This window comes from Coregonus clupeaformis, chromosome 24 (genome assembly GCF_020615455.1).
Source record: "Coregonus clupeaformis isolate EN_2021a chromosome 24, ASM2061545v1, whole genome shotgun sequence".
Taxonomy (NCBI): domain Eukaryota; kingdom Metazoa; phylum Chordata; class Actinopteri; order Salmoniformes; family Salmonidae; genus Coregonus; species Coregonus clupeaformis.
This window is the reverse complement of record NC_059215.1, coordinates 59,742,191-59,760,704: the sequence shown is the minus strand read 5'-3', so window position 1 is coordinate 59,760,704 and position 18,514 is coordinate 59,742,191. Positions and strand designations below refer to the sequence as shown.

General features: G+C 40.0%; 1 non-coding gene and 1 pseudogene across 1 annotated transcript; one reads left to right on the top strand and one right to left on the bottom strand.

The window, feature by feature from the left end:
- Positions 1–69: 69 nt before the first annotated feature.
- Positions 70–4,882, top strand: LOC121543520. The gene is made up of 3 exons (XR_006657406.1): positions 70–2,083; positions 3,395–3,649; positions 4,146–4,882. It is a non-coding gene; the product is annotated as an uncharacterized LOC121543520 (transcript).
- Positions 4,883–12,504: 7,622 nt separating this feature from the next.
- Positions 12,505–14,304, bottom strand: LOC121543951 (annotated as a pseudogene).
- Positions 14,305–18,514: the final 4,210 nt, after the last annotated feature.

Below are 18,514 nucleotides of genomic sequence, written 5' to 3'. Positions count from 1 at the left end.
TTGTGGGTTCGATTCCCACGGGGGGCCAGTATGAAAAAAATATATATATTTAAAAAAATAATGAATGCACTCACTAACTGTAAGTCGCTCTGGATAAGAGCGTCTGCTAAATGACTAAAATGTAAATGAGTTGATTTTTTTCACATCAATATACAACAGTATTAAACTTTGTCACAATTCCTTGTCATTAGCTGTACGGTCATGATGTCGAGCAGCCCAGCCTCCAATTGTATGCAAGGGTTCCTCTGTGTTATCTTAGGAATGCTGCATTATCTCACCATCCCCCATTCTGTCACATCTCTGTGGTGCAGAGGTGCGACGTGATGGGGGATGGGGAGATGATTGACCTGAACAGAGAAGAGGGGCTCTGCTGTTCAGGACTGCTGCTCACTGAGTTTAGCTTCCTCCCTCTATGGTCCTCCCCCACTGAACAGACATACTGGGACTCTACAGGCCCTTACTACATGATACACAGCATATCCAGTATAGAAGGGTTTCCCAACTGGCGGGCCGAATTTGGTTTTATTTGGCCCTTCAAGTGTTCTAAAAATACGTGTTTTTTTTGTTTAATTTTCATTGTTGGACATAAGACTGTAAAAATACCAGGAAGTCAGCTCCAAGGGATTTTAATTTTGGAAATCTGTTCCCAAGTATTCCCTCACATAATAGAGACGTGATCGTATACAAATAATAATTACGAGTAATTGATTGGATTTATATAGCACTTTTCTACCAACTGAGGTACTCAAAGCTTTACATAGTAGGGGGAAATTCACCTCATCCACCATCAATGTGTACCACCCACCTCAGTGATGCATGGTGACCATTTCTGTGGCAGAACTCTCACCACATCAGGTGGAGAGGTGAGGAGTGATATATGCCAAGTAGGAATGAAGGGGATGATTAGGTGGCCATGATGGAATGTGGCCAGGTTGGAAATGTAGCCATGACACCGGGGTGAACCCCCCCCACTCTTACAATAAACGCCATGGGATTTTGATGGAACACAGTCAGGACAACCGTTTTAATGTCCCATCCGAAAGACGTCACCCTACTACGCAGGACAATGTTCCCAAATATAATCAAGGTTTGAAATGATTGTTTTAGTCAAATATATCTGTTTAGACTTCTTGCGGTAAATTTGCAGTTCTAGTTGATGATCCCTGCAGTAAGGGTCTGAAGTCATTTCAAATCATGGGATGTCATACATAGTCTGTTTTGGAGGGGGTACCAGCATTACACATAGTCTTAACAGCCATGCATACAAAACAGGTTATGCATCTGAAGGCGCCCAGAAAACCTGTGGACCTGCAATTCATAAAGTAAATCTGTGGAATTATGTTCAGTGAGGTGTGTTAGGTAAACCAGTAAAACAACCTCCACTGACAGTTAAAATATGCTCTCAAGAGAACGTGCTTTTAATCTTTTGTCTTGGATCAGGATTGGGGATCAATTACAGTTCAATTCAGGAACTTCCTAATAGAAAATAATTTCAGTTACTGACTAAATTGAAATATAATTGACTCCAACCCTGATTTGGGTACAGGCTCATGGCTTCTCCTGCAGTGTAATTGACTCCAACCCTGATTTGGGTACAGGCTCATGGCTTCTGCAGTGTAAGCACCAGAGGGATTCAGATTCAGTGTGTAATAGTCACATGTACAGGGTTGCAGGTGTAACTGCGGGGTACAGTGAAAATCTTAGGGTCCGAACTCCAACAGAGTGTAGTTCTTCAATTTGTGCTGCTTCTATCGCAATGTTCTTGCTAAATTAAAAAGCTTATAGGCTACATTGATTTGTGTTGTTTATTTTGGACATAAAACAGTCCAAATAAGTACGTGCCACACATTTCCTGTTGTGCAACATTTCTTTCCTGTAACTGCCTTTTAAACCTTGAGAGAGAATAGTTTTTTTTCTCCAGATGCATCATTACCTTTCTTGGAGGCACATCGGAAATTTGTGAACATACGTGTTATGGCTATGCTGGAGTTGTCATTGATGTTTGTTTTATTATGAATCATGACATTTATCAGGTGGATGTTAGTTTGCCTCATCAGTCTTTTGATATCAACAACATTTTGTGGTAAGCAATACACTAAGTTAATATTGTTTTAATAGTGATGGCTAACCAGATTGCAACAGATGTCTAATTTTTCTGTGTGAAATCTTGGATCACTCCATAAAAATGAATTACAGACTTATCTATTTTGGAATGTATTTCACACATTTCTCTGGCAAACAATAGTCAACAAAACTACAGTTGCAGTCATCAAAACTAAGAAAACCTGTGCGCGCACACATTTGTAATTCTGGAAACTGGAAGCATCTACCTGTGAGGGAAATCTAATAGGCTAGGTCATCCATTCTTTATGCATGGCGAAAAAGAGCTACGGTACCCTACTCTACTGCGATGCAGGTCCGACTGAATTCCAGCCGTCTTTGTGAAAATATGTTTCTTTGTTCTACATGAATACGTTATTTTTCAGAATTGAACAGATTACATTTTGATCTTGTTGAGTGTTGTTCTCCCAATCCCACACTCCATTTTTTGTTTAATCTCATGTCATTCCTCATGCCCTGTGGTCCTAAGAGAAAGAGCAGTGAGTCTGATAGTCATTTATTTTGAAATCATAAAAAGTATGAATGACTAATAACACTATTACACATGACTTAAATGGTCACATGCATTCCTCATACGAACAAAAGGTCAGGATTCAATTAAATCAACAGTAGGCTTAAGCCATGTTGGCCAACAAACACACAGCCTTTCATTGCTATTGTTTAGGCTGTTCGGTGAGTTGCTGTTGTGGTCTTTGTCATGAAACAACACCCGTGCTTATATCCCACCCACGTTAGAAGTTCTGAATGAGAAAGTGTAGGCTATATAAAAATGATACTTTTTTTTTTTTTTTTTACATGATAGGGATGTATATCAGCCTAATTGAGGTGTAGATTGTGCCCTACATCACACATTCCAGTGTTCGAATTTGTAATTTCTACAAAGGTAGCCTACGCCAGGGTCCGCTTGTGGATTTGACAACTCTAAAACTAGTTACACATCTGACACCGCCTAAAAAAAAGCAATGAAAAAGCGATGCATTTGTGGGCTAACGCGGGTACGGCTGATCAGATTGAATCCTGGCTTAGAGCTGTGACCTTTTGTAAACTTCTTTCTTTTTTTTTTCATGTGATTGTTTACTCATATGAAAAACAAAACGAAAGTCCTCAAGACCAGGTTGAACTTCATTCCACAAAGATGTACCATACCATGTCCCAGTTTAAAAAAAACAACACATCAGTCTTGAAAAAACAGTATTGATTACAAAGTCAATCAGAAACAGAATGGGAAAAGTATGTTTATTTTCATGTTAACTGTGGTTCATATCTATCTCAGAGCTCCATTCTTTGGAGTTTTTGTCTATAATAGTCTCGGAACTTGGTGATCGACCACATTTTGAACAGACAACTGTGTTTGATGGAGTCATCATATCGCACTGTGACAGTGTGACTAAGAAAGAAAAGCTCAGACAGAGCTGGGTCAACCAGAGCCCACAATGGAGGGAGAGGACCTTAGATTGCTCACAGAGCCACACAGACCATGAAGTGGCTCTCTGGCAGATACGTCATATGATCAATAATAGTACAGTTGGTGAGTACTCTCGGTCTTTGAGTGGATAATTGTGTATGTAGTATTTACAATAATTGCATATATTTGATAACACAATGGGTTTAAGCATGTGGGTAGTCAGCAATTATTTGCTCAATGAAAACAATTTTCTGTGATATTGTAAGATTAGCAAAAATGGAAACCAACTTCATGAGCAATACTTTTTTTTGTTGTTGCAAAAAACAACATTCTTGTTCTCAAAGTGTGTTCAGTTACTCCCTGATATATCTGATATGCAGTTCAGTTATGGTTCATATTGCATTTACTTTTGTTTTTAAGCATCTTTGAGATTATCTGTATAATTAAAGGCACTATATAAAATACATATTATACTCACAACAAAACAATATTTACTGAGTGAAACAAAAGTAAACTGCATATCAGAAATGTGTTGTTCGACAGGAATCAAGTTGTTTTAGGATTTTCATGTAAACCTGAAATCCAGTCAGCTCAATCTTTCTTACACCATCTTTTCTAGACGTTCTTCAGAGGCAGCGTGGCTGCACTTACATCACAAATGAATCCTCCACTGGGTTTGACCAATGGGGTCTCAATGGGGAGAACTTCCTGACCTCTCAGACACGGATGTCAGAGTCTCTACAGGCAAACCCCATAGAACAGAGTTGGAACTCAAACAAAGTGAGGAGTCACATGTTTAAGGAATTTCTCCAGCATGACTGTTGCTCTTTACTCACCAATATCATAAAGACAAGAGAGGGAGCCGGCGCAATAGAACAGAAGACAGGTGAGATGGACACATACAGTCGAGCGACTATGAAATAACAAAGCCCTGCGAATGAATGTGCACAATAACAGGATTTGGTGTTGTGGAGTCACAGAGTGCATGTGAATGAATTTGCCTTCCCTGTTTGTTACAATTGTGGTATTTACATCAGTCAACATTGTTTTATTCTATGATTTTCGTAATCCAGAAGTACACATATTTGCCAAGCCCATACCTCAAAAAGAGGACGTGTCCTTAAGATGTCATGTGACAAGCACTGACCTATCAGGACTAAAGGTCCACTTGACCCAAGATAGGGCTGTGATGACAGATCGGGTCAGAGTCATTGGGCCTCTACCCAATGTTGATGGATCAGTCCTGCTGAGACTGAGTGTTGAGATCCCCACTGGCCACATGAAAACATGGTGTTACCGCTGTGAAGTACAAACAAGCACAAGCAACACCGCTGCTTTGTGGGGTGAGACATTTTCAGACAGGTAGTGAAATTAATTTATGCATGTGGTTTGGATGAATTACTATATACAGTGCCTTGAAAAAGTATACATATCCCTTGGATTTCTTCACATTTTACTGTGTTACAAAGTGGGATTAAAATGGATTTAATTGAAATTGTCATCAAGCTACACAAAATACTCTGTAATGTCAAAGTGGAAGAGCATTTTAATAAAAATAAAAAATATTATTTAAATAAATTAAATAACTAAAATATAGTTGTTGCATAAGTATTCAACTCCCTGAGTCAATACATGTTTGAAACGCCTTTGGCAGCGATTACAGCTGTGAGTCTTCTTGGGTAGGTCTCTAAGAACACCTGGATTGTGCAATAATTAGTCTATTTTACTTTTCATAATTATTCAAGCTCTGTCGGGGATAATGGCTAGACAGCTATTTTCAAGACTTACCATAGATTCTCAAGCAGATTTAAACCAAAACTGTAACTTGGCCACTCAGGAACATTCACTGTCTTTTTGGTAAGCAACTCCAGTGTAGATTTGGCCTTGGGTTGTAGGTATTTTGGTATTTTATTAGGATCCCAATTAGCTGTTGTGATAGCAGCAGCTACTCTTCCTGGGGTCCACACAAAACATAAAAACATGAAATAATACAGAACATTAATAAACAAGAACAGGTCAAGGACAGAACTACATACATTTAAAACATCACACATAGCTACATATCAGTACATACACACAAATTATCTTGGTCAAATAGGGCAGAGCCGTAGTGCGGTGTGTTGTTTTATTTGTTTTTTTTAAACCAGATTTGCTGTTCACTTTAGCAATCTGAGATGGAAGGGAGTTCCATGCAATCATGGCTCTATATAATGCTCTACATTTTCTTGAATTTGTTCTGGATTTGGGGACTGTGAAAAGACCCCTGGTGGCATGTCTGTGTGTGTGTCAGCACTGTGTGTAAGTTGACTATGCAAACAATTTGGCATTTTCAACACATTAATGTTTCTTATTAAAACAAGAAGTAATGCAGTCAGTCTCTCCTCTACTTTTAGCCAAGAGAGGCTGGCATGCATAGTATTGATATTAGCCCTCTGATTACAGTGAAGAGCAAGACTTGCCACTTTGTTCTGGGTCAGCTACAGTTGTTCTAGGTCCTTCTTTGCAGTACCTGACCATATGATTGAGCAATAATCAAGATAAGATCAAACTAGAGCCTGCAGGACTTGCTTTGTGGAGTGTAGTGTAAAAAAGCAGAGCATCTCTTTATCACGGACAGACCTCTCCCCATCTTCACAACCATTGAATCAATATGTTTTGACCATGACAGTTTACAATCTAAGGTAACACCAAGTAATTTAGTCTCCTTAACTTGCTCAACAGTCATATGATCCATTATCAGATTCAGCTGAGGTCTAGAACATAGAGAATGATTTGTACCAAATACAATGCTCTTAGTTTTAGAGATGTTCAGGACTAGTTTATTACTAGCCACCCATTCTAAAACTGACTGCAACACTCTGTTTGGGTTGCGTTGATTTCACTAGCTGTGGTTGCTGACGTGTATAGGGTTTAATCATCAGCATACATGGACACACAGGCTTTGTTTAATGCCAGTGCCAGGCCATTTATAAAAATAGGAAAGAGTAGAGGGCCAAGAGAGCACACTTTACATGTTTAACATTAGAGAAGTTTCCATTAAAGAAAACCCTCTGTATTCTATTGGATAGATAGCTCAGAATCCACGATATGGCAAAGGTTGAAAAGCCATAACACATATGTATTTTCAACAACAGGTTATGGACAATAATATCAAAGACTGTAGTGAAATCTAACAGTACAGCTCCCACAATCTTCTTATTATCAATTTCTTTCAACCAATCATCAGTAATTTGTGTCAGTGCAGTACATGTGGAGTGCCCCTCTTTAAAAGCATGCTGAAAGTATGTTGTTAATTTGTTTATAGAGAAATAGCATTGTATCTGGTCAAACGAAAAGTTTGCTAAGAGTCGGCAGTAAGCTGATTGGTCAGCTGTTAAAACCAATAAAGGATGCTTTACCATTCTTGGGTAGCGGAATGACTTTTGCTTCCTTCTCAAGACTCAAATTGAAGATATGACGAATATCCTCAGTAGCTTTCCATCTACATTTTCAGTACCAGATGGTTTCTCATTATTGATGTACAACAATAATGTTTCCACCTCACCCACACTAACTTTACAAAATTCTAAATTACAATGCTTTTCCTTCATTATTAGGTATTTTTTGTATGAATATGATGGCTCACAGTTTGTTTTTGGCATTTCGTGGTTATTGTCCTGATGAAAGGTTTCCCAGTGTCTGGTGTAAAGCAGATTGAAGCAGGTTTTCCTCTAGGATTTTATCCTGAAAAACTCCCCAGTATTTGCCGATGTCAAGCATACACATACCATGATGCAGCTATCACTATGCTTGAAAATAAGGAGGCAGTTACTCAGTGATATGTTGTGTTGGATTTTCCCCAAACGTAAGGCTTTGCATTTAGGCCAAAAAGTGAATTCCTTTGCTGTGTTTTTTTTTATTTTTTCAGTATTACTTTAGTGCCTTGCTGCATACAAGATGTATGTTTTGGAATATTTTTATTCTGTATTTGTATTATTCTTTTCACTCTGTCATGTAGGTCATTATTGTAGAGTCACAACAATGTTGTTGATCCATCCTCAGTTTTCTCCCATCACAGCCATTTAATTTTAAAATCACCAATGGCCTCATGATAACATCCCTGAGCATTTTCCTTCCTTTTCTGCAGCTCAGTTCAGAAGGATGACTGTATCTTTGATGTTTCTGGGTGGTTTAATACATAATCCACAGCATAATTATTAACCTGACCATGCTTAAAGAGATATTCAACGTCTGATTTGTTATTGTTACCCATCTACCAATCATTGCCCTTCTTTATGAGGCTTTCAAAAAGATCCCTGGTCTTTGCAGTTGAATTTGTGCTTGAAATGTAATGCTTGACTGAGGGACCTTACAGATATCGTATTTATGGGGGACAGAGGAAGGGTAAGTCATTAAAATAATAATGTCAACCCTTATTTTTTCACACATAGTGATTCCATGTAACTTATTATGTGATTTGTTAAGCCAAATGTTACTCCTGGACTCATTTCCTGAACAAAGGGGCTTCATACTTACCGTATGCAACGACTATTTTAGTTATCAAATTTGTATTGTTCTTTAAAAAAATGTTTAAAATGTTCTTCCACTTTGGCAGAGTATTTTGAGTAGATTGTTGAAAAAAAAGACAATTCAATCTATTTTAATCCCACTTTGTAACAATAAAATGTGAAGAAATCCAAGGGGTATGAATACTTTTGCAAGGTACTGTAGATGTTTGACTGATTGAATTCTTGATTGCTGTTTCTCATGAGTATCTCTTGTTACAGATGGCTTCACAGTTGATAGAAAGTACATACACTCATCACCAAATACATTGTGGCAGAACCTTTCAAAATATTCAACATTGATGATCTCCCTTGTTATTTTGGGGATTTTAGTTACATTCATTATAGTCATCAAATGTTATGGTAAGATTTAAAATAATTGTTTTACTCAATCAAAACTTCTATAGATAGATTGTTTTTTTCTTGAGTCTATTTTGAGCAAGCATGACTATTTACATTTTTTGGGAATTTAAATCACCAGAGGTTTGAGCTCACTCAGAACAAAACAATCCTAACTTCAATAAGTCATAGCTTAAATCAAAATGCTTTATTATGCAGTTATGTTACCATGAAAATAGCTATACTGTACCTATTTAAAAGTGATAACCACTGACTTCCATCTGCCTTTTCTTACAGACCAGAAAAATCCCAAACCTGCTGTTGCTGATCCCCAAGTAAAATACTGGTTTCTTCAAGTCATTAAGGATACAATGCATCCTGTTTTGAGGATCGTTCTTGGAACCATGGCATTTGGTACAGACTTTCCAGAGGCCTACAGAAACATCCAAGAGGAGTGGGTGGAGGCACAGACAAGGACATTGGATGATGAGTATGACATGGAGTACTATGTCCCATCTGGGAAATATGCAAAGTTACAGGTTGTAGTGTAGATAACACATACTATTGAGCCATCATTTTACTAGCATGGTTTAAAGGGATAATTCAAGATTTTGGCAACTAAACCCTTTTAAAAGTTAAAAGTTGAAGGTAGCATACTACCTGCTCCCTGTAGACTTTCAGTTAGCAATGGCTCCAGAAACGAATGTACCTTCAACTTCCTTCAAACATCACACAGACATAAAAATTGTATTTATTAGTTAATCTGACTCTGGGTAAGTAGAAAAAAGGGCTTAGTTGCAAAAATCTCAAACTATCCCTAGAATTATTAGAAGTCATGCAAGTCTTTGAGCTACAATACAGACAGGATCGGTTGCTCATTCCAGAACCAACAGGTGGACTATCTTGATATTTGTTTCGCTTCCATGGGGTCCTTAATTCTCTGGTGTTTGTACTGACGTATGTACAGTATGTCACTTAGTAAACATAGAAAACAACACTATTGTTCAGAGAACATATCTAAAGTTACACATGAGTGTTACACAATGAATATTCAATTTAAATACATTCATTAGGCACTAATCTATGGTTTTACATTACTGGGAATATAGATATGCATACCTTTAAAAAAAGGTAGGGTCATGGTTCAGAAAACCAGTCAGTATCAGATGTGACCACCATTTGCCTCATGCAGCGCGACACAGCTCCTTCGCATAGTTGATCAGGTTGTTGATTGTGGCCTGTGGAATGTTGTCCCACTCCTCTTCAATGGCTGTGTGAAGATGCTGGAAGTTGGCAGGAACTGGAACACGCTGTTGTACACGTTGATCCAGAGCATCCCAAACATGCTCAATGGGTGACATGTCTGGTGAGTATGCATGGAAGAACTGCGACATTTTCAGCTTCCAGGAATTCTGTACAGATCCTTGCGACATGGGGCCGTGCATTATCAGGCTGAAACGTGGAGGCCGATGAATAGCACAACAATGAGCCTCAGGATCTCGTCATGGTATCTCTGTGCATTCAAATTGCCATCGATAAAATGCAATTGTGTTCGTTGTCCGCAGCTTATAGCTGCCCATACCATAACCCCACCACCACCATGGGGCACTCTGTTCACAACGTTGACATCAGCAAAACGCTCGCCCACACGACGCCATACACATGGTCTGCGGATTTAAGACGTACTGCCAAATTCTCTAAAACGATGTTGGAGACAGCTTATAGTAGAGAAATTAACATTAAATTATCTGGCAACAGCTCTGGTGAACGTTCCTGCAGTCAGCATGCCAATTGCACGCTCCTTTAAACCTTGAGACATCTGTAGCATTATGTTGTGTGACAAAACTGCACATTTTAAAGTGCCCTTTTATTGTCCCCAGCACAAGGTGCACCTGTGTAATGATCATGCTGTTTAATCAGCTTCTTGATATGCCACACCTGTCAGGTGGATGGATTATCTTGGCAAGGGAGAAATGCTCACTAACAGGGATGTAAACAAAATTGTGCACAACATTTGAGAGAAATAAGCCTTTTGTGCGTATGGAAAAGTTCTGGGATCTTCTATTTCATGGGACCAACACATGTTGCGTTTACATTTTTGTTCAGTGTTCCTCAACATTTGTGATTTTGGATGGCTAGACACTTCTCTTTTTCTCACTGGCTTTATTTCATTGGTTACCAATATTGTTGAAATGAACGCAACAAACGTCTTACAGTAGGCCTACCTCAGTCTTCACAGCTGATCCGTGAATAACCTTTGTTACAGTGTATTACTTAGATGCATTATTATGTATTAATACATAGAACTGCTTAATAACTATATGAGAATTTATTTATCCATCACTCTCTGTTCATTTTCAGTATGTGTGAGTTGTTATAGTAAGTATAATTTACATTTTGCAGACTTAGCTAGAATTTTAAGTAACAGTGCAAACAGATGGATATCCTTTTTTGAATAAACCTTTTTCTATCATGCTATGCTATTTTTAGCCTTGAATTAAGTTGTGGGGGAATGATAACCATGTGGCTGGGTATCATGTTACAACAACTTGAACCAGGTCTTACACTACTGTCCCTCCCCGGAAGGAATGCTCTTCCTGGTGAATGTCACAAGTCTGACAACGTGACACTAAACATCATTAAAAACTGTGAATATCTATATCCTTCTGTGTAGCTTTTTTCTTTGTTAAAAGTTTGAACTTTTTGAATTGTACAGTGTTTTTTGATGCCATGAAATGTGCTTATGATCAAATGCATTCTAAATTGCATACACTCTTAGAAAAAAAAGGTGCTATTGTGGTGTCAAGACAACGATGCTGATATGCTGTGATGACAAGAAATCCGCTGACACTGTCCTTGATTATAATGGTTTATTACATCAAAGATTACAGTATCAATTTACAGACTCCTGCAGAAATCCGGAGAACAACTGACCCAATCTCTAATATGTTATTCTCTCCGTCCTTTGTTCAAAACATGGTATTTATATCCTATGTAACATAATATGGCGTGATTTTAATAGACCAATCCCTGGCCTCTACATAGCAGACTCTCCTCTGTTTTAGGGGGCCCCTATAGTAATGTTTTCCAGATGTTTCCGCAAGCAGAGCCAAGTTCCTCTAACACACCATTTGCAAACGTCAGCAAAATCATAGACTTTCAGATACTACACTATCTAGGACCTAAAAGGGTTCTTCGGCTGTCCCCATAGGAGAACCCTTTGAAGAACCCTTGTTGGTTCCAGGTAGAACTCTTTTGGTTCCAAGTAGAAACGTTTTGGGTTCCATGTAGAACCTTTTCCACAGAGGGTTCCACATGGAACCCAAATGGTTTTACCTAGAACTGAAAAGGGTTTTACCTGGAACCAAAAGGGGTTCTCCTATGGGGACAGGCAAAGAACCCTTTTGGAACCCTTTTTTCTAAGAGTGTAGGTATAGGTAAAGAGCTGTCCGGTGGCAAGTCACAAATAAATGCTATTTCAAACAGACGACTTATCTGTTAGAAGTTTTATTTTTCAAACTTGATGTTATCAAGTAAATCCAGCCTACAAGGAACTACACCAAAATGTGTGCAAGTTAGCTTAAACTTAATAATATCACACAGCACCTGTATTTACATTTTTCTTTACAATGATTCCATTTAGTTTTTAGCATAACTGTGTGAAACACTTGGATATTTCACTCTGTCTCCATAATGCTATCAGTAGAGTTCATACACATTTAAACCATAAGGTGCAAGGGATACCATTTCATCAATGGATACAAATGTGAAACCTTGCACATGATTATTTCTCATCTCATGCTATAGAGTATAGAACAGTGGCTATTGATAGGTGACTCAGGCTAATTGAAACAAACACAGCGATTCCCTGACAATGATTGGCTGATCCACCTATTTCTGGAGACAGATCTCCATAGCAAACACATTATACACAATACACTGAGTCATTGGAGAAATGTATAGCTCACGGCAACAGAGACGTCATAAGACCTCAATCTTCAATCAATAGCTACAGTAAAACACCCATAGCTTGTTCTGCAACTGTGCAGCATTCATCCCATCCCCTTAAAACATTAAGATGTGGTCCGTTAACATTCAATCCTCTGCGGTCCTGAGGGGGGCGACAGGGTTGAAGAGTGGTCGTTGCTGCCTTAGCTGCAGTTTGCCATAGGTCATCTCAAAGTCCTTCTTCGTGCCGACGATAACGTCCAGGCTGCCACCGCGCACAACATAGCCATAGGAGGCCAGTTTCTGGATGCGGTAGAGCACAATCTGCGTGGTGAGCTCCAGCACATTGGGTGTCTCCCTCACTTGGTCCATGCTCACCCCCATGTCCAGCAGCCCCTTGAACCGGCCCACCAGGGTGGGCACCGAGTAGTACAATACAGCGGGGCAGTGGAGGACTATCTCCTGGAGCTTGTTCTCAGAGCACACAAGCACCCCCTGGGTGTAGTCCACAGCCTGTTGCATGGCCTCAGTCTGCAGCTCTGCGATGGAGGCCCTGAGGCTGGAGACCAGGACCAGAAGCTCCTCTGTGGTGAAGCCTTTCTCCCTCAGGAAGCCCAGACTGTCCCTCCACGCCATGGCTGGCCGCATCAGGATGTAGGGGTTCTGGCTGAGCAGCTTCTGGAGCCATAAGCGCAGGTTTCCCTCGTCCCCGCCCAGGTCCAGGTAGGTCTCTCGCAGTATGTGGATGACCTCCAGGTTGCTCTCCACGGGCTGGCTGAAGCTTGTTGAGGCGCAGGCTCTGGAGGTAGCGGATGTTGTCACGCTGGTTGGCGTGGTGCGTGAGCGTGAAGAAGGAGGCAGGGAACTTCTCAATGATGCCCACCAGCTCACGCCGGTTGGGGCATACGGAGGACCAGAGGTCACGCTGAGCTGCCACGTCCTCGGGCCGACACAGGATGGCCTCGGGGTGGGTCTCCAGCACACGGGCAATGGAAGCAGTGTCAGCGCCCATGTCCCGCAGCAGGTCCGCCGTCTCGTACACGTACACAGAGTTCTCTGACAGCACCCATCCCTTGAACTTATGCACCTTACGGATGTCCACCGACAGGTCATAAAGGGAGTCCACAGTTTGCTGGTTCTCTGGCCGCTTGTTGGCGAGGGTAGAGGTGGAGAAGCCCATAGGAGGGGTTAAGACCCTCATCTTCTGGCAATAGGCGCACAGGAAGGCAGTGGTGGCACGGAGCATTGTTGCCAAGGCACTAAAGTACAGATGACCTGTATAAGACAAACACACACACTGAGCAGAGTTACATCACACAAGACCACTACGTCCTTTGTCAGTAATGTATACCAGTTAGTACTATACTACTGTTCTATGTTTTCAGTACATAGTCTGTTTTCCATTGCTCTAAATGAGCTCATTAATAAACAATAAGCTACATTTTATTTAGGATGATCACATAACAAACAAACAAGCATTGCTTTCCTCACCGCAAAGACTGTACAAATCAAACTGAAAGTTGAACTGGTCTATTGAGGGCAACATCAGTAAAGGAAAGTATCTTTGGCCAGTAGATATCTGAGTAGTGTTGGTGTGGGAACACGATGTACTTAACATGTTACCGTGTTACAGAGTGGTGGAGAATGTGTAATTAAACTCATAACCAATGCACCCTCTATTACCGCCGGTAGCAAGTCACTATAGCGCAATAATTATCGAGTTCGTAAAAGGTCTATGCCGCTGTAACAACTGAATGTGTCTTTCAGCACATGGGACAGAGACCACCTGAATCAACTTAATTAATTCAAATACAGGCTATACATTCTATATTGTAAATAAAACCAGACATTTACCAGTTTATTGTCCAGAGGAATACACAAGTTGACGCTGGAAGCTGTTCAGGCATTTGTACCATTATGATAGATCCTAAACGCCCTCTGCTTAAGTGTTTCATAACGCTTGTGATTGGCTCTGTTCCCGTCCGCCTATATTGCAGTTGTGCTGCACAGATTATTAGATTGTCAATTCATATTGATGGAGTTCCCACAATGTAATTAATAATAATTTGGTGGGTGGTTATACTTGTCCTATTTTACACATGTAGGCTACAAGTGTGTATTATATGCATGTGTGAATTGGAAATGTGTTTTTTGTTGTTACATATCCCAATTCTTCCAGAGACCCTCAGAGAGTGGGGTCACGGAAGGGCCGGTGTTATGGGCGAGCCTTACGGGGGCTGGCTCGCCCTACTGTACCTCGTTGCCCGTCCAAATAAAATATAGAAATATGTATAATTTATTTGACCGAGACGCGGGCCAACAGAAACATGCATCAATCTCAGTTGAAGCATCTGAACTAGCGAAACAGCGCCCCTCTGTCTCAGTATGTGTAGACCATGTATCTAATGCTGTCTGGACCAAAAGAGTATGGCATGTCATACTATTTCTGTTCAGACATCATCAGATACATGGGCTACATTTGGAGGGACGCTGTTTCGCTCGCGCGGATGCTTTCTCTTGAGAGGAAGAGGCTAAGCGAGAGGGCTCGCCAAATTCTGTCCAGTATAAACCCAATGCTTTTCTATTGGAATAATATGCAGACCTAAGTGGACACTCAAACTGGACAGTTTTATCTCCGTCTCTTCATTCAAAGACTCAATCATGGACATTCTTACTGACAGTTGTGGCTGCTTCGCATGATGTTTTGTTGCCTCTACCTTCTTGCCCTTTGTGCTGTTGTCTGTGCCCAATAATTTGTACCATGTTTTGTGCTGCTACCATGTTGTGCTGCTGCCATGTTGTGTTACTACCATGTTGTCATGTTGTGGTGCTACCGTGTTGTCATGTTGTGTTGCTACCATGCTGTGTTGTCATGTGTTGCTGCCATGCAATGCTGTTGTCTTAGGTCTCTCTTTATGTAGTGTTGTGGTGTCTCTCTTGTCGTGATGTGTCTTTTGTCCTATATATATATATATATATATATATATATATATATATATTTTATCCCAGCCCCCGTCTCCGTAGGAGGCATTTTGCCTTTTGGTAGGCCGTCATTGTAAATATGAATTTGTTCTTAACTGACGCCTAGTTAAATAAAGGTTAAATAAAAATATCAAATAAAAAAATAAGTTTGTCGCCTTAATTCCAGCCTTTGGGACAAAGACTCCCATTGTTAGGGCCGAGACATGAGCATCTCGTCATTATATACAGATCTATGGTTTCAGCCTCTTGCGAATTGGAAAGAAAAGTTGGCGGGTGCACTGTTAGGATGCTGGATTGCCCTAAAGTAAATTGATGTTTCGCCAAAATTATATAATTACTCCTGTCTAAATAAAATCATTCAAAATACTTCACCATGGAGCATGACTTAGCCACAGAGGATCATTAGCTTCTTTCAAAAAAAATTGCTGTGTTTTGAAAAGCACAGCGTGGTGTTTTGAGAAGCACAGTGTGGCAATAGGTCTAGCTGATTGAGTTGCGGCTGTCAGTGAAAAGCGTCAAAAATATGTGTGAAGATAACGTCTTGAGTATCATTTAAAATGTTGCATTAATAAGAAGGAGAGGGGGTGTGGCGAAGATATAGCGCGTCTCTCTCCAGAATGCATGCATATGTAGGAAAGTGCCAATTTGGCAATGTCTGATTTCTGATTGTCTTAACGTACACCAATCATTTTTTCTATTGCGTGGCAATAGGTCTAGCTGATTGAGTTGCGGCTGTCAGTGAAAAGCGTCAAAAATATGTGTGAAGATAACGTCTTGAGTATCATTTAAAATGTTGCATTAATAAGAAGGAGAGGGGGTGTGGCGAAGATATAGCGCGTCTCTCTCCAGAATGCATGCATATGTAGGAAAGTGCCAATTTGGCAATGTCTGATTTCTGATTGTCTTAACGTACACCAATAATTTTTTCTTCGCCTCACACGTCAACAAAGTCTGTTTTTTAACATCCATTGCGAATTATAGTTCCTCAGTATTTGAAAAATCTTTCCAACACTCCCGGCCTCGATAATCACCAAGCCGTGTGAAAGAGCATAATATCATGATCTGATGATCCCATATATCCAGTGTAAACGTCATAAAAAACTGATTTCTGTCCCAAGCTCACTGGCACAGGAAACTCTGAGGGTCTGGAATAGGCTAGTTGATACAATTGTAGTATCTGAACAGTTTATAATTTTGGCTGACATTTGCAAATGGTGTGTTAGATGAATTTTACTCTGCCTTGCTGAAACATCTGGAAAGCATTACTATAGGGGCCCCCTGAAATAGAGGACATGGGGATATGTGGAGGCCAGGGATTGGTCTATTCAAAACACCCATCTTATGTTACATAGGATATATACCAGGTTTTGAACAAAGGACGGGGAGAATAATCATATTTGAGATTGGGTTAGTTGTTCTCCAGATTCTGCAGAAATCTGTAAATTGACACTGAAATCTTTTGATATAATAAATCTTTATAATCAAAGTACAGTGTCAGCGGATTCCTTGTCAACACAGCATATCAGCATCGTTGTTCGGCCACCACAGAAATTGGCGACGAGGATTTTGGGACGAGTTGCGTCTGTTCAGCGTTGCATCATGGGCCCCGAGCTGACTCCCGCTACAGAGGCCGGCAGATAAGGTGAGCTTTTTCACAACTTTGGGCGCTGGTCAGTTCGTGTGCCTGAGAATCCGTTCTAAATTTCTAAATTTGTTTGCGTTGGAAACAACGCAAACAGGGGGGAGTGAGAATATAATACAGGATAAAAGGAAAAAAAAGGAATTGATAACACTGGGCCCAGGGATATTTGGCTTGAATAAAATTAAAGGGAAAAGGAATAAAATAACGGAATAGAATGGAAAAGGAACTAAGGAAAAATGTATACTGTTAGGACGTCGCTGATCTACGGAAGCCCTCAAACGAGGCGATCATTAAGATGGGCCACAAAATCCTGAAGAGTCACTAGGTGCATTTTCAGGTCAGTCCAAGGGACTGGAGATTGTAGAATACACATTCAATTGTATGTTACCTCTCGGTATATAGTTGACGAGGTATATGTCCGAAGTAGCCTCACATTGAATATCTGCAACTCAAGGTAGCAGAAATTTAGGAAGGAATATAAAGGAAATAGGAGCGACGGAAGCATGCTTTTAAGGACCGTATGAATGGATGCATTCTTGTTGATTATGTGTGTGTGAGAGGGTGTGGGTGTGTGCGCAAAATAAAGAGGTCTCTGTTGCGTTTCAGCTGTGTGTCGACTCATGCTATGATAAGATTTATGTTAGAGATACATACATGTATATGTTTTGGTTGAGAACAGGGGTTTTAGTTTTTGTAAGGAAATATGTTAATTACGGTTAAAACCTTATGAGTCTCCATTTGAGAGAACGTTTTCAAAACATTGTTAAAATCTATGAGCCCCCGGGAGGACGTTATGATTGTATAGAGAGGATTCGTTTTAAACATTGTTAAAATCTATGAGCCCCCGGGAGGACGTTATGATTGTATAGAGAGGATTTGTAATGGATAAGAAAATAACTATAAATCTGCAGATTACAGTAGAATAAGTGAAGATAGTAAAGTTAAGAAACTTCGAAGTAGGATTTGTGTTCTATGTTTTGTGTTGGTTTGTGCGTTTTGTTCAGTGTTACTGTTTGTCTGTGTTGGAAAGAACGGAGGGACAGCTGGTCTGTCTGCTGTATGACTTAGAGAAAATTTACTTGTGGGAGAGCTCCTCTCACCTTGAAATCGCACTAGTAAATGAGCTGCGCATGTGTGGGATTTTATGAGTTTAGAGTTACACAGAGCAAATATGCCACTCCCCTGCCTGCACTGAACTGCTGGGAGACGCAGACTTAGAGCTGAAAAAGAAGGAGGGGGACTTTGAGTACACACAAATAAAGTATTCTGTTTGTTAAGTGGCTATTGCTTAATCATGAAACTATTTGATTGAGATCCATTGAATTTATAAATGAGAGCTATGTTGACGGATTAAAAATAAAAATAAATAGTTAAGCTGTTTGCTTATTTCTTAGCGCGAATGTGAACATAGGTATGTCTAAAATGGTATTGTATGGTAGGAGGGAATGATAAGCTACATAGCTTAAAGTATTTTTTGGTTTACAAATTAATTAGTTTAAAATAATAATAATAATACAATAATTCACAAAAAGG